Source organism: Heloderma suspectum, chromosome 6 (assembly GCF_057233095.1).
Source record: "Heloderma suspectum isolate Gila_16-S chromosome 6, 16-S_ref, whole genome shotgun sequence".
NCBI lineage: Eukaryota > Metazoa > Chordata > Lepidosauria > Squamata > Helodermatidae > Heloderma > Heloderma suspectum.
In genome coordinates, this window is record NC_139463.1 from 126,519,650 (window position 1) to 126,533,425 (window position 13,776).

The window sequence follows — 13,776 nt, forward strand, 5'->3', positions numbered from 1 at the left end:
CCTCCCCTCTCGCTGCCCTGCTGTACTGTCCCATTGCCCCAAACTCTTACCTCTCCTGCCGCAGTGGACGCGTCTTGGTACCCCCCCCTCCACCCCCCCAGGATCCAAGCGACGGGTGCCCCCACCCAGTCGCTGCTGGTAGCGTTTCCTCCGGCTTCGTCCCTCCTCCAGTCACAGCCACATACAATGCTGGCAGAGAAACGAGAGATTGAACAAGGGGTTGGACTCGATGGTCTTGTAGACCCCTTCCAACCCTCTGATTCTATGATTTCTATGGGGGGAGAATGGGTCACTTGGCATTCGTGGAAGAAATTTATCCCATTCCAAACAGATTTGTAACTCATGTCAAGTCTAGAGGAAGGCAGGCCGGAAATATGATAACGACTGAATCGATAAATACATTCATATCTTGGAGACCTTGATATTTAGAACTATTTACAAGTGTGCTTTTAACAGACATATTTAATTCATTCCAATTCTTAGCATTACGCCCTCACAATTTTAGATGAAACCAGTATAAACTGAGCTGATCGTGAACGTACTACATTTAAATGAAAATGTATAAAGAACAGCTAAAATTCCATAGGGTTTTTAAAAACCCAATGGTGGCTGTTTTACATTAGGTACCACAATTCATTTTTTAAAAATGCTGGTTTGCACCAAAGCTTTGGGAAGTGACGCTTCATCCCCAAAGTGAATGGGGGGAGACACAGCCTTTTAAAGGTCTGCGCCCGCGCCGGGCTGGAAGCAATGGCCTTATCGTGACTGGACTGAACGTATTCTCCCTCATTCCAGGACTGTACAATTAGGTGCAGCACGGAAGGAGTTAACAAGCAGTGTGTGGCTCTTCAATGCACACAGGCCCCGCCCCCATCAGGGCAGGGCCCCCCTTGCCCTCTTCCAATGGGGTTCCTTCATTTGGAGAAGGGAGGAGGGGCCTCTGCTCTGGCCTGCTCCAAAGTTAACTCCTGCCTGCCCTGCCACCACCCAGGATGCAAACCACACCCTGCGCACACCTACTGTGCTGGAGCGTTCTTGGTGTCTCTCGCCCGCACACACTCTTTCTCCTAGAAGACAGCCAATCACACGGCCTCCTTCACGTGGCCACCAATCATCTTTCTCGACAGTCTCCTAATGAGGTCTGAAGTCACAGAGAGAGAGAGCGCAAAAAGAGAGGGCAGGATTAGTCTTCCGGGATCGTTTGGGACATTGGCTTGCGTGGTAAGACCACAAAACGCCAATTCAAGCGCTTTGCAGGGATCTCTCCTCCTGCAAACCAGCCTGGCCAGCTGATCCGCAGGGCGTTCTCTTGAGGATGCTCTTTTAAACCATGGTGTAGCCCTGCCAGATGTTTCCCAGATGTTGCGCAGGACTTTTCCCTTATGTCCCCATGGCTTGACACTGAAGTCGTATATTCCGACCAGCTGATCGTATGCTTCATACATGTTGCAGAATTGTTCCAGAACCAGTAGTTATGGCATATCCTGGTCCCATCTTCCCCAACCAGGCCCCCTCTGGATGTGTTTGAATTTCATCTCCCTTCATCATCCCCAGCCAGCATGGCCATCGGTGGCTGTAACCCAGACTTCAATCTGCAACAGGACGACTGGCCTGTCTTGCAGGGTTGTTGTAAGCCACACTTAGCCTCAGTCATCGTCGCTCCCCCAATCCGTGGTATGGGGGCGAGAATAATATTGGCCAGTTTCCTTTCTCCCCTCCTAATGCAGCAATGGGCCTTTTTTTTTTTTTTAAGAACTTGGATTCACACTCTCCCTGATATATAAGAAGACCAGAGCTTGAAAGAGCAGAAACTTTGCTTCTGCTTTGCAGCCACGGGACTGGGGACGGGAGACAGGACTGCCACCGTGCCTCCTGTGAGCAGCTGTTATTGTTATCCATCCAGCAAGAGATAAGCGAGGCTTCAAAAACAACCATTTCTCAGTCTTCTTCTCTCTTAGCTCTATGGTAGAAACAGACCAAGAAGTCAACAGAGTGGGGTGTGGGGTTCATGAGCAAAAAATATATATCTTGGGGGCCTGGATCTACAGCTTGAGACATTTAGGCCAGTGCTACTTAGACCTGTGTGCATGTGTGCGTGTAGGCAGTTGTGTGCTAGAAGGTGTTCCTTCCTGAAGAACAATTTTGTGCAGCCATAAAGCTTGCAGTCCTGGCAACATACCCAGCCCAAAGCAACAGACTCTGTGGCTTGTGTGGAAACTTGAGCCCTATTTCCAGGTCTGAGCTATGGGATACTGCAGCCTTCCCCTGAACTGCAACTCCCATCATTCCCAGATGGCCGGGAAGGATGGGAGCTGTAGTCTGACACAACTGGAGGGCGCCAGGTTTGGGGGAAGGCTGTGTCACTGAACGGCAAGGGAAAAACACTCTGTGCGTTGGCAGAGCGTCTTGAAATAGTAACTATTGTTATTCATCTGTTCTGAAGATGAGCCAGGGGGATGGAAAGAGGTCCCAGGACCAAGCGGCCTTATTTCAGGCTTGCAGAGCCACAGTCTGTGTCTGCCTCGTCTCTGTCTCCCCTGCCCGGAACCCCTGCCATGAAGAAATGTCGGCAGGCCAAGGGCGGCCCCTGAAAATCATGCACTGGAGGCAACTTTTTCCCACGCTGCCACAAGGAACTGAGGGAGGGAAGGAAACGGGGGCCGGTAGTCACCACCCGCGCCTGTGACTCACCAGTCCCTGCTCACATGCCCCCCCCCCCCGTCCGTCTGAGACTGCGTCCCGCCACACGCGGAGCCAGGCGCACCAGGCTGTCCCCTGGACACACACAGGCTCCCGCACCCCTGTGGTCCGAGCCGCTGTGCTCTTCCTGCCGTGGGCGTGCGCCAGACAGCGTCTCGTGCGCCCACCCACAGCCCCGAGGGGGTTCAAGCAGACTGCGGGGGGGCAGCTCACACCCACACGGCTTCCCCCAGGACGGCTGCGCTCTGGGGCCCCGGACAGAGCTGCGGGATTAAGGCGCCCTCCTCCCAACCTTTCACTCTGGGCAGGGAGCAGGCATGAATTTATGTCCGGACCAAACAGCAGCCCTGCAGCCAAAGAGCACGGCTATTTCTGGAAGAGCAGAGGCCGGGAGCTAAGTTTGGCTGGGGCGGGGCGGGGTGGCGGCGGCTGTGGGCCACGCGGGGGGGGGGGGCCTGTGCAGTTCCTTGGCTTGCCAGGCAGAGTACAGCAGGGGAGGGAAAGAGGGAGTCCTAGTGGGAACCAGTCTCCTTCTCACACATACGTACACCTACATACAGATAAATGGACATGGATCTATACGGATGGATGGATGTCATTCCGTCTGTGTTGCGCACATTGTCGGGCCTCTTTCATTCCGTTGTCCACTCACCACCAAAAGTAAAAAGACAGTCTGCAAGTCCAGAGGACTCGGTAAAAGCTGGTCCGCTGAGGAATCCACAGCCTAGGTACACCAGTGGCTGGGGAACATGGGCAGGAGGGTGCTGCTGCACTCCTGCCCTGCTTGTGGGTTCCTGGTCAACAGCTGGTGGGCCACGGTGTGAACAGAACGCTGGACTAGGTGGACCCTGGGTCTGATCCAGCTTTAGGGCTCTTCTGATGTTCTTACAGGCTGGATTCATAGAAATCCAAACTCATGTGGATCCGTTGCGGATTTCTCCGACATATATATTGGTGTGAAAGAATGTTATGTCCCCACTCTGAATGTACCCACTCATGAGAGGATCACAGCACCTGCTGGCAACACGCTACAGACAGCACATGCTACACGCCAGCACCGCGCCAAGGCTACTCCGCCCCAGCTGAACACTGGTGCCTGTGAATAAGTCACAGGCAAACGACACAAGCGAGACTGCGAGGGACACTGACGCCATGCCCTCCCTGAGCCCCGGAGGCGAAGGACAGCGTAGGAGACAGAGCCGACACGTGTTCAGAACGTGCCAGAGGCACGTCAGCCTGACACAGGCAAGCTCAGGGACAGCTGACAACCTGTGTGAGGCGTGTCGTGCTTCAGAGACATTTGCATCACCCACTGTGCGTAATGTGTTAAGAGGCTTGCCTGGGATGCACGATGTACATGCATGAGGAAGGGAAGGAGCGGCCTCAGGCGGGGTCAGACCGCTGGCCCAGCGAGGATCCAGGCCAGACCCTTCCCTAGCACCCCCTGGAGATGCCGGGGACTGAACCTGGGGCCTTCTGCCACTGAGCCACAGTCCCTCCCCCACTCTTACACGCCAGCTACGTGTGGCGAAGACACCTCCCCCCTGAGCACATGGCCACATGACAGCGTGACTGACATGCCCATGGTGAGGACACACAAGATGGCACCCAAGAGCTCCAGAGGTCTGAAGCCCAACGCAGTCATTTCGCAGAGCTGTCCCAAACCCACGTGCCCCAAACCGGATCTCAGTGCTCTCTGTTTCCGCACCATCCCTCAGTGGCAAGCCACTTCTGCCTCATATGTTCACAGACACATGACTCCCATGTGTCTCGCACATTCACGCACTTGTGAGCTCCTGCTTGTGGCCAGCTAAGTCATGTGCACGGCCTCTGCCCTCGCCCGGCCTCCAGCCAGATACAGGGACTGTCCCGCCCGCCCCCCGCCCGTCGCTACCCCTCTGCTCCTTCAAACCTGGGATGGCGGGGAGGGGCCATGCCAACCTTTCCCAAGGTTGGCATGGATGCCTTCCAGATGTGTTGGACCACAAGTTCTATCATTCCTATGTTGGCTGGGAATGATGGGAGTTGCAGTCCAATGCATGTGGAGGGCCATGGATTGGAGAAAACTGGGCAACGCTACGTCCTGCCCTTTGCAGGTGGGAAGGGGTGGCAACAGTAGGCAGCCACACCTCCTCACCACGGTGGCCACGTCCTGGATCACTTTGCCCGCTGAGGCACCAGGGCCCCCTCGTCTCTGCCGGCTTGTCCTCTCCAGGTTAAAATGTGACTGCATCTGGATGGCAGCCCCACCTGGCTTGTTCTGTTTGCAATTCCAAATTCCAGGCCTGTGGAATTTTCCCTGGTTGAATTAGGACCACTCCTGGCTCCTTCTTGTTTTGTAATTTGTTTTTGGTTTCACTGACTCTGCGTGTGTGTGTGTGTGTTCATATACCGTTTCAGGTGCTTCCTCCCCTCCACCCCATTTTACAGCAGAGAATGTGGTATATACATTCAAAAATACAAACAAACAAATGAGGATCTCCTAGATGCACCATATTCGCTGAGTGCTCAGAAACACACGATTTCCTCGCACCTGGCCACTTCCACATGGCCATGCTCCTCACACAACCATTTCCACCCGTGGACTGCATATGGTCATCACGCATGACCTCCCTCTGTGCTCAGCTACACATCTGCTTTACATATTCACGCGGGCATGATATTTCCATGCCCAACCATAGGTGTGCCTTCCACATCCACATGCTTGCGATCCCTACGTGCCCTACATGCATCATCAACTGCATGCTCTCTCTCTCTCGCACACACACACAGGGTCTCCAAGTCAAGATACACCCTTCCATCAGCCCCGGCCATGTGCCCCACGGATCTGCACACAAACTGCACCTCGCCCCCCATTCCACCGCTCGTCACAGTCTCCACGCCACGGGGAATTTTGGGCTAAGCCATGACGCAGATGCGAATGAGCCAAGAGGAAGCAACGGGGGCAAGTCCCAGCGCAACTAGCGTGGGCGGCTGGGATTGGCCCGCGCCAGACACACCCGGCCTCTGGCTATCACACCCCCCTTGGGCTGCAGCAGTGGCCAGTTCCCAGCCGGCTCAGCCAGGAAGCAGGCAGACCCGCACAGCCTCCAGGGCCTGAGCGCGTGGGTTTTGATGGCTCTGCCAGGCAGCTGGGAGCCAGGCGGACGTTCCCCCTGCTGGGGCAAGGCAACTACAATCCCCTCCTCTCTCCGAAAGCCTCACGCTGCATTGTGGGAAAACGAGCAGTGATGTCACCCAGCATTGTCCACTCAGGGAGGAAGTGAAGCAGCCGCGCATGTGAGCGGAGGAAGGGGAGGGGCAGGAAACGGGGGCCCTGCAGGAAACCATTTCCTGCGCAAGCAGCTGGAGACACAGCGCAGGGGAGGAACTAGGGCCCAACTGACAACACAGACACCTATCTGAGGCTGGAGGCTAGAAATCTCGGGGGACAGGCGCACAGCCGCGCACACGCGCTCGCTCCCTTGCTCCTACACGCACAGGCGGTTGCTCACCCACGTCACAGTGCTGCTCTGTCACTGGCCAAATGCCCATAACCTCTCCACCCCCACAGGATTCTGGGTGAGCAGATGAGGTGACCCCCCTTCCCAGTGCACGCGCGCAAGCCACCCCCATACAACACGCTGACAATGCGCTGGGGATCTCTGTCCTCCCACAACACCGGGAAGATGAAAGTGCAGCAGGCCGGGGGCGGGGGCTACTTGGAAAGCAGGGGGGCTGAAAGGGCGGCGCCATCCACCTTCTCCAGAATGCCCCCAACGGCTTGCCACAAGTAGAAATGGTCCCCCCTCCCCATCAGCAGCAGAAGACCACGGATCAATGCCCTCCTTGGCCAGATTAGAAGTTATTCCCCGTATCGGTGACAGAGCTATGGGCTCCCCCCACCCACTCTCCCCAGATGTGGGCGTTTGGGGGAACAGCCCTTTCAGTTTCCCCATCACGGTCACATTCTCCGAAGTAGAGACGTACCCAGGTTCACTGGATTTACAAGAAAAGGGAACCACCGAAGGATGCGCAGTTGCACAAACCACAGAGGAAGCAGCGACTCACAAGAGCGTGAGCATGTCGTGGGTAAGTGCGCGCAAGCACAGGAGAAAAGGGCCACGAGAAGTGAGAGCAAATGGATCCCAGAGTGGGTGAGCAAGAAGAGAAAGCAAGCTGTGTGAGTGGGTGCATGGAAGGATGCACACAAGGCAGAATAGAAGGAAGGTGGGTGTCGGGTGGAGCAAGAGAGGTAGCGTGCCACAGGCAATGTGCACACCACAGCAAGGGAGCACGGCGCTCAGGAATGGCACAAAGGTCTAAGAGCAAGCGAGCCATTTACACGCAAGATACTGTAAAATGGTGCCGTCACATCAGTCATAGGCAAAAGTGTGGAAGGCCATGCGGGTCAAGAGCATAAGGCAGATGAAAGTGTGAGAGAGCCAGAAGGAATGTGAGGGAAAGCACAGGTGTGTATAAGTGCAGCACAGCCATTGCGCAGGTACAAGTAATGGAGGACGACGTATTGGGTACGGGTGAACAACGGCGCATTTAAAAATAAGCCCTCACCCACATGGAAGCTTGTGGGAAAACATGGAAGCAGGAACCGTGGAAGACGCATGTAACTTGGGCGCGCGTGGGTGTAGAAATATGGTGGGCGAAAGAGACCAGCCGGGTGGGTTGTGGCAGCAGCTCTGGGTTCCAAGTGCACGAGGGTACAAGACCAGAGCACAGAGGCCGGCACAAGAGTGCAAGAGCACAGAGTGAGGCGCGGAAGGACGTAAGAGGGCTCCCTGTCCTGTGAGAAGTTCCCAGGTGGCATATCACAGTCCTATCTGCTGCGAGCCTTACACGGGTCAGGCGCAGGGATGCAGTTGCCATCTCTGCAAGGGGGGAAGCGGCAGAGGAAGCTCTGCAATCCTGGTTTGCACCCACCAGATCCCTATAAGTGATCGGTCCCTACTTCAAGGAGATGCAGATCAGGAGAGAAGGAATGGGAAACTGAGGGAGGGGGCGCAACAGAGGAAAGCGTAACAGCAGCAGCTGGGGAACAGGGATCTGTTCAGAGACGCATGCCTGGGTTTGCCAGGCAGATTTGTTTGCATCCACATGCGTGCATCTGTGTGCATCCATGGTGTACCCACTGACAAAAGGCCTCCGGGTGACATGGGACACCCAGGGACATCTACACCCATCCATATATCTTAGCAAGCCCAAACCACAGACACCAGTACACACACACACACACGCACACACACACGGTCACATGCTCCTAACATATTCAAGCGTACAAATATACAGCATTGCACATGTAGAACACTGCAAACACACACAAAAATACAGACATAACCTCTGTCGTATAGGGAGTACACATGGCGAAACACACAGGAGTCCACGCAAGCGCTCCTGTGGAAGCCAACAGTCAAACATGCTTCCCTTCAAAGAGCGTGCCTCAGCTTCTGTCCATTATTAGTAGTGCTGGGGGGGGGAGGGGTGTTGTGTGGGGAGAGTGGAATCATTCATCAGGATGGAGGCATTTGCCAGATCCATCCCCTCGTGGCGCGTGGGGGCGTGGGGACTCATAGAGAAACGTGTGGGAAGACTGAATAGGTCAGGAGAGCCTGGAGTGAGCATCCCCCTTCCAGGATGTGGGTTTCGGAACTGGGTTGCAGGGACACAGGCGGTGTGTTTTGGTGTGGATGTGTGCGTGTGATTCATTAAAGACAAAAAATGGTCCCCCACACATTCAGACACACAGGAGGGTGAGAACAGCTGTGTCAGTGCTGAGTCAGCACCAGCAAGGCTGCCACCTCCCCCCCCCTCCTCTCCTGAAAACTACTGAGAATTGGGAGTGTGGAGAGTCACTTCAGTTCATCATCCCCTTAATATCCCCGTACACAGAAAAATGGTGCCACATGCTGAGAGAGGCACAAAAAACACACAGTGACCCATCCTAGCGTCCTCTCTGCTCCTTGCCCTCAAAGACAGACCTCATAACTCCCCCGCACTCCACACGCACACACACAATGTCAAATAAGCACAAGACAGGATCACGCACAAACAAAACTGCCAGGCGCCTGGCAGACCCCTGAATACACCTCTCCCCACGTACGCAGAGGCAAATCACACACAGCCATGCACCAACAAATTCACCCCAAAAATGCACAAAAGCACAGCTGTGTGCGTGTGTGGCATGCATGTGCAAGTGTCCCTGCGCAATTAATGCTGCGAGTATTTGGGTTGCCCAGTGGGCATTTGATGTGGGGCCTTGCTTCATCCCTGCGAGGGTCAGACAAATGTATAATTTACGTGTGTGTTTTTGTGTGTAGGCCGGTGAGGAGTGTGTGTGTGTGTGTGTGTGGAAACGCAACACACATTTAAGCCTTCCCCAACAGGGAGTTCAGCTGACTGCATTGCTGGAAAACCCCTAGGCATTTCAGGGGTTAACAGATTAGGGGTGAGGGGGATCCCCTTCCTTAGGTACACAACTTGGGAATCCCAGAGGGACAGAATCAAATTTCTGAAGCTGCCATACTTCATGCTGCCCCCCCCACCCCCAACCTGGTGCCTTCCCGATGTCTTGGACTACAGCTCCCATCATTCTCAGAAAGCATGGACCAGGTTGGGGAATGCTGCTATACCCCATTTCTGCCAGTTCCCACTTCCCCATAGCTAAAAGGAGAGAGTGAACCCAGGAACACACAGAGGCCTCCGCCCCCATTGTTGGGGGCAGGGAGGGAGAAACATGTGTGTGTGTGCAGAAAATGCCCTTTACACACAAATCACACAAGCACACATTAGAGGCACAAATACAACAGGCAGACACACAGAGGATACAAGAGACACAGCCTTTAGACATAGGAAAATCAAACACACGCACATACCTGAATTCGAGACCCAAATACAGACACAGCACACAGCTGAAGGCCCTCAAGTTACAGAACAGACCCTGAAGCACCGGGAGGGGGTGCGCGTGTGAATCACAAACACACAGCTTTAACACCATGTGGCCCTCACACAAGATTACAATGTGGGAGCAGTCAATTGCTTTTCAAAGCATCACAAACAGTGAAGACAGGCACACAAAACTGCCTTCTAAGTTTACCCACAAACAGTATCACAGCTGGCTGGACACACCATCACACACACACACACACACACACTGTAGTGACAACACAGCCAGCAACTCTACAAAAACACACACATGTTTCTGTGTGAAACATGCTCACCGGCACAGAGTTACTGAACCCTGAAAATGCAGTATTGGTAGGGATGTGTCAAAGGTACACATACAAAACCACAAGCTACTCACACACACACACTGGAGACAGGCCATTGGGTTCAAGGGGGGAGAACAGCAGTGTGAGCACAAGTATACCGGAAGAGAAAGTACAGAAAACACACATGCCATGTGCAAGACTCTCGAGACATGTTCACACACACATAGCATCTTTCTCTCACTTGTTCACTGCTGTACGGGAGAAAGAAATCCCAAATTACATATACACAAAGGAGGCACACACACATACACACACACACCCAACCTCACACAGAGAGCATGGCCTTACCTCCTGGCACACGCGGGCGGATGAGAGAGGCGTGTCTCACTTCAAAGCCGTCTCTGTTGTCCCCCAGGGGTACAAAGGAGCATTTACGGGCAGAGGTGGCCAACCCAGAACTCGTGTGCGAAGGACATAAAGTGTGTAACTTCTGAGCTGCCTTGCCTGCCGGCGGCGCGTCCTGCTCTCCCTCCCCCCACTACCACTGTGTGGGGTTCGGGGTCCCTGCCAAGTCAGCGGAGCATGTGTGGGGGGTGAATTCCGGCCACAAGTGACTCAGCCCCCTTCCCTCCCCCGGGGTAATTTGTCCTGATTTAAAGAGATGGGATGACATCATCCCCTCCCTTCCGTCTAGTTCCCTCCTCCGCGCCCCCCCAGCAGCGCTGCCCCGCCTGGGAATCCCAGACAAGGTTCCCTCCCCATCACCGACTGCCCTCCTTCCCCTTCCCCGCAGCTCATACTGAGGAAACACAAGTGCAAAAATAACAAAAACAACACAGTCATATCAGACATACTGCACAACAATGGGACACGCACACTCACACAGAAAACTCACACAGAAAACTTTGCTTACACACACACACACACACACACACACACAGAGCTCTCATTCATCTGAGGGCAGGCCACTCATTTCCATGTGCTCACATGCAACCCAGGCGCAAGAAGTATATAACAGCATACTCAGAAGAGCTCTGACCACATGCCGACATGAAATCCGTGCGCGAGGGCCCGAGGAGGAAAACGCAAACGAAGCGAAGTCACACATGGCTGGCCTCACAGAAAGGTCATTCACAGCTCCTGATAGACACACCTCTGTGTATGTATACACCCAGCAGCGACACAACAACAGCAGAACATGGTTCTCACACGCACGCACGCACGGGGGGAAGCCCTGATCCCTGCCTCATCTCAGCCACCAACTCCAGTTCCAAGAGGCACTGCCTAAACGTCCAGCTCAGGCCCAAGAAACATGAACGTCTTTGGCAGGCCTGGAATACGCTCCCTTCAGCTCTTTCCTCCCTGGCACTCTCCTTCCCAGCCCTGGACTGTCTGAGGAATTGGTAGAAGTATTTCCAAAGCAACTGTTCGCCACTTCAAAAAAAGAACATGGCCACGCGAGCAAATGCCAGAATCGTGCCAGTTCCTGTCGGCGGCACCATCTCACGTCATCCGCTGCAGCCGTAACCTTTTCCCTGCTGGATTTAAGAGAGTTCCCAGGGAACGCTGGCCGGCTCCACAGCAGAGAACATGCTCCAGGCTGCAGAGCCGCCATGGACAGACACAGGAGCCCACAGAGAAGCCGAAGGGAAGGGTCCATTTTGCACACATGCGTGTGTGGACACAAGGAGGGCATGGCTACTCAGCACCATACAGGTCACAAGGGCAAACAGGCTGGGCCCACAATCCCACCCAAAACTCTTGCATGGCATGGTGGCAAGATGCATCAAAAGGCACCGGAGCAGTGCGCACACCCTCACAGGCAGGGCTGCCCATACTGCAGCCACACGAACATTCACAGGTTCAGTGCATGAATCACAAATACAAGGAGAGCCTCCCTCTGAGACAAGGTGGGAAAACAGGGAGAGCGCATGGGGGACTATGGAAATTGCACACAGACACACTATATGTTCGCTACTCTACAGAAGCTGCTTCCCTATTGAGCAACATGCCCGTTTACACAAGCTAAGCAGAACGCCTTTATTCAACGGCTCCTGGCAACAAAAGCTACCTACGAGATCCCCCACATATCTTCTCCAGCGATGCCCTGTGTGGGGGGGTGGGGGGGAGGAAGCAAGGGGTAGGGAGAAATGGGGGCGGGGTGTCTGTGGGCCTGATTTGGGAGGCATCCCAGCGAGGAAGGGCAGTGTGGGGTTAACCGTTTGTTCCCTCCACCAAGGAGCCTTTTAAGGTCACAGCGGCTGCGTTGGGGGGCGGCGCTTGCCTCTGGGGCAGCGTGTGAGTCACTCGCGCGCATCCTCCTCGCGACTACGTAGAGAAGCCTCCCTCTATGCTCCGCCCCGTCCGCCCCATTGCACCCCCCCATGCCCAGCTGCTCATCTGGAAATGTGCCAGGGGGCGGGGAGAGTGCCAGAGTCCAAGCCCGGCCCCCGATGCACCATCGCAGCAGCGCAGGGTAGTGGTGCAAACATTTCAAAGAAACAGAGATGCAAAGCTGGCTGTGCACGCTTGGGGGCAAGTGGAGGTTTCTGTCCTCAAGCCGATGAGCGGCTCACTCCCCCCACCCCGTCACAGCAGAACGTGCTTGTCCTACAAAGCTCTTTTCCCCATGTCGGGAGAAGATGCACCATGACTGTTTGAACCCCCAATTTTTCAACACACCCTGCACCGGCCACCGATGCATCTTGACTGTAACCCCCCCCAAACCTGGGGCCCTCCAGATGTGTTGGACTACAACTCCCATCCCCCCTTCTGAGGATGGGAGTTGTAGTCCAACGCATCTGGAGGGCCCCAGGTGCAAAAAGGCTGCTTTATAACATGGATTGAAAGAAGGCAGCAGGCTGCAAACACAGCAAATCTCAGGTGGTCCTCCCACGCCCCATATATTCTGCCCCCGCTCCACTGGTGGTGGTGAACAACAAGCTGCCAAATAGCATGGAACACAGAAATACTGCCCCCCAAAAACACTTCCTTCGCGGGACACCGAAAAGCGAAGCCCGGCCCAGCCGCGCCGGCCACTCACCGAACCAGGGGGCGTTCTCGGCGCTGCGTTTTCATCGGCTGGCTCCCCCCCCACACCGGGCCCATGCGGCGTTTTGGCCCACGAGGCACGGCTGGCGGGGGGGGCGGGGGTACAGCTACGCTCCAGCCATGGTGCGGGACCCAATCCTGTGGAGACGGAAGGAAGGAAGGCAGGTTAGAGGGGGAGGGCCTTTGGCTGAAGGGCCCTAATGTCACCCTCCCCTTGCCCGCCATTTTCAGGGAATAAGACACACCGCACGGGAGGCAAGCCCCCTGCTCATGTAGGCCTCACATTATTTATTTTATTTTAAGTGTTTTTATCCTGCTCCTCAGCCAAAATGCCTCCTGGCATGGCTTACATATAATCAATAAAACAAGACCTTCCCTGCCCACAGTCTCACAACCTAAGAAGTCACGACACACAAGGAAAAAGGAATGGGGAGGGAAGAGGGGGGAAATGAAGGAGGCTCTTGGCAGGGCCCTGCTTCTTGGCCTCATCCCCCTCCCCACAGCCTTGAAAAGAGACCACCACACGCTGCGTTCTCGCATGCTCCAATCTGCAGAGTTCAGTGTCAGCGATGTGCAAACGTGAGTCCAGCTCAGAAGAAGCAGACACCCCACCCCCCCTAAGAGTGCGCTGTGCAGTACACGGAAGGGCAACACACAACACCATTCCACGTGCAACGTGCAAACAGCGATCCGCTTGCATCTGCGTGTGCCTGGGAAGGAAAACTGGGAGACTCGGGCTGCGAAGGGGAGTCCTCTGTCCAGCCCAAGTCTGGCTTCAAGACCAAAGTCCCCGAAGAGGGCAAGCAGGGAGGGGCCAGGACAA

At 55.0% G+C, this 13,776-nt stretch overlaps 1 protein-coding gene across 12 annotated transcripts in view; it reads right to left on the minus strand.

Annotated features, from left to right (window-relative positions):
* KDM6B (lysine demethylase 6B) overlaps positions 1-13,776 on the minus strand; it is a 67,709-nt gene that overhangs the window by 38,078 nt on the left and 15,855 nt on the right. For 10 of the 12 annotated variants that reach the window (XR_014783994.1, XM_084806698.1, XM_084806690.1 and 7 more), the window contains 3 exons: positions 12,946-13,091; positions 1,017-1,141; positions 51-189 (listed from right to left, as the gene is read on the minus strand). The gene's annotated coding sequence lies outside the window, so the exon portion shown is untranslated. Of the gene's footprint in view, positions 1-50; positions 190-1,016; positions 1,142-10,250; positions 12,613-12,945; positions 13,092-13,776 lie in introns of those variants that run through there. The other 2 variants (XM_084806692.1, XM_084806693.1) reach the window with 2 other exon arrangements.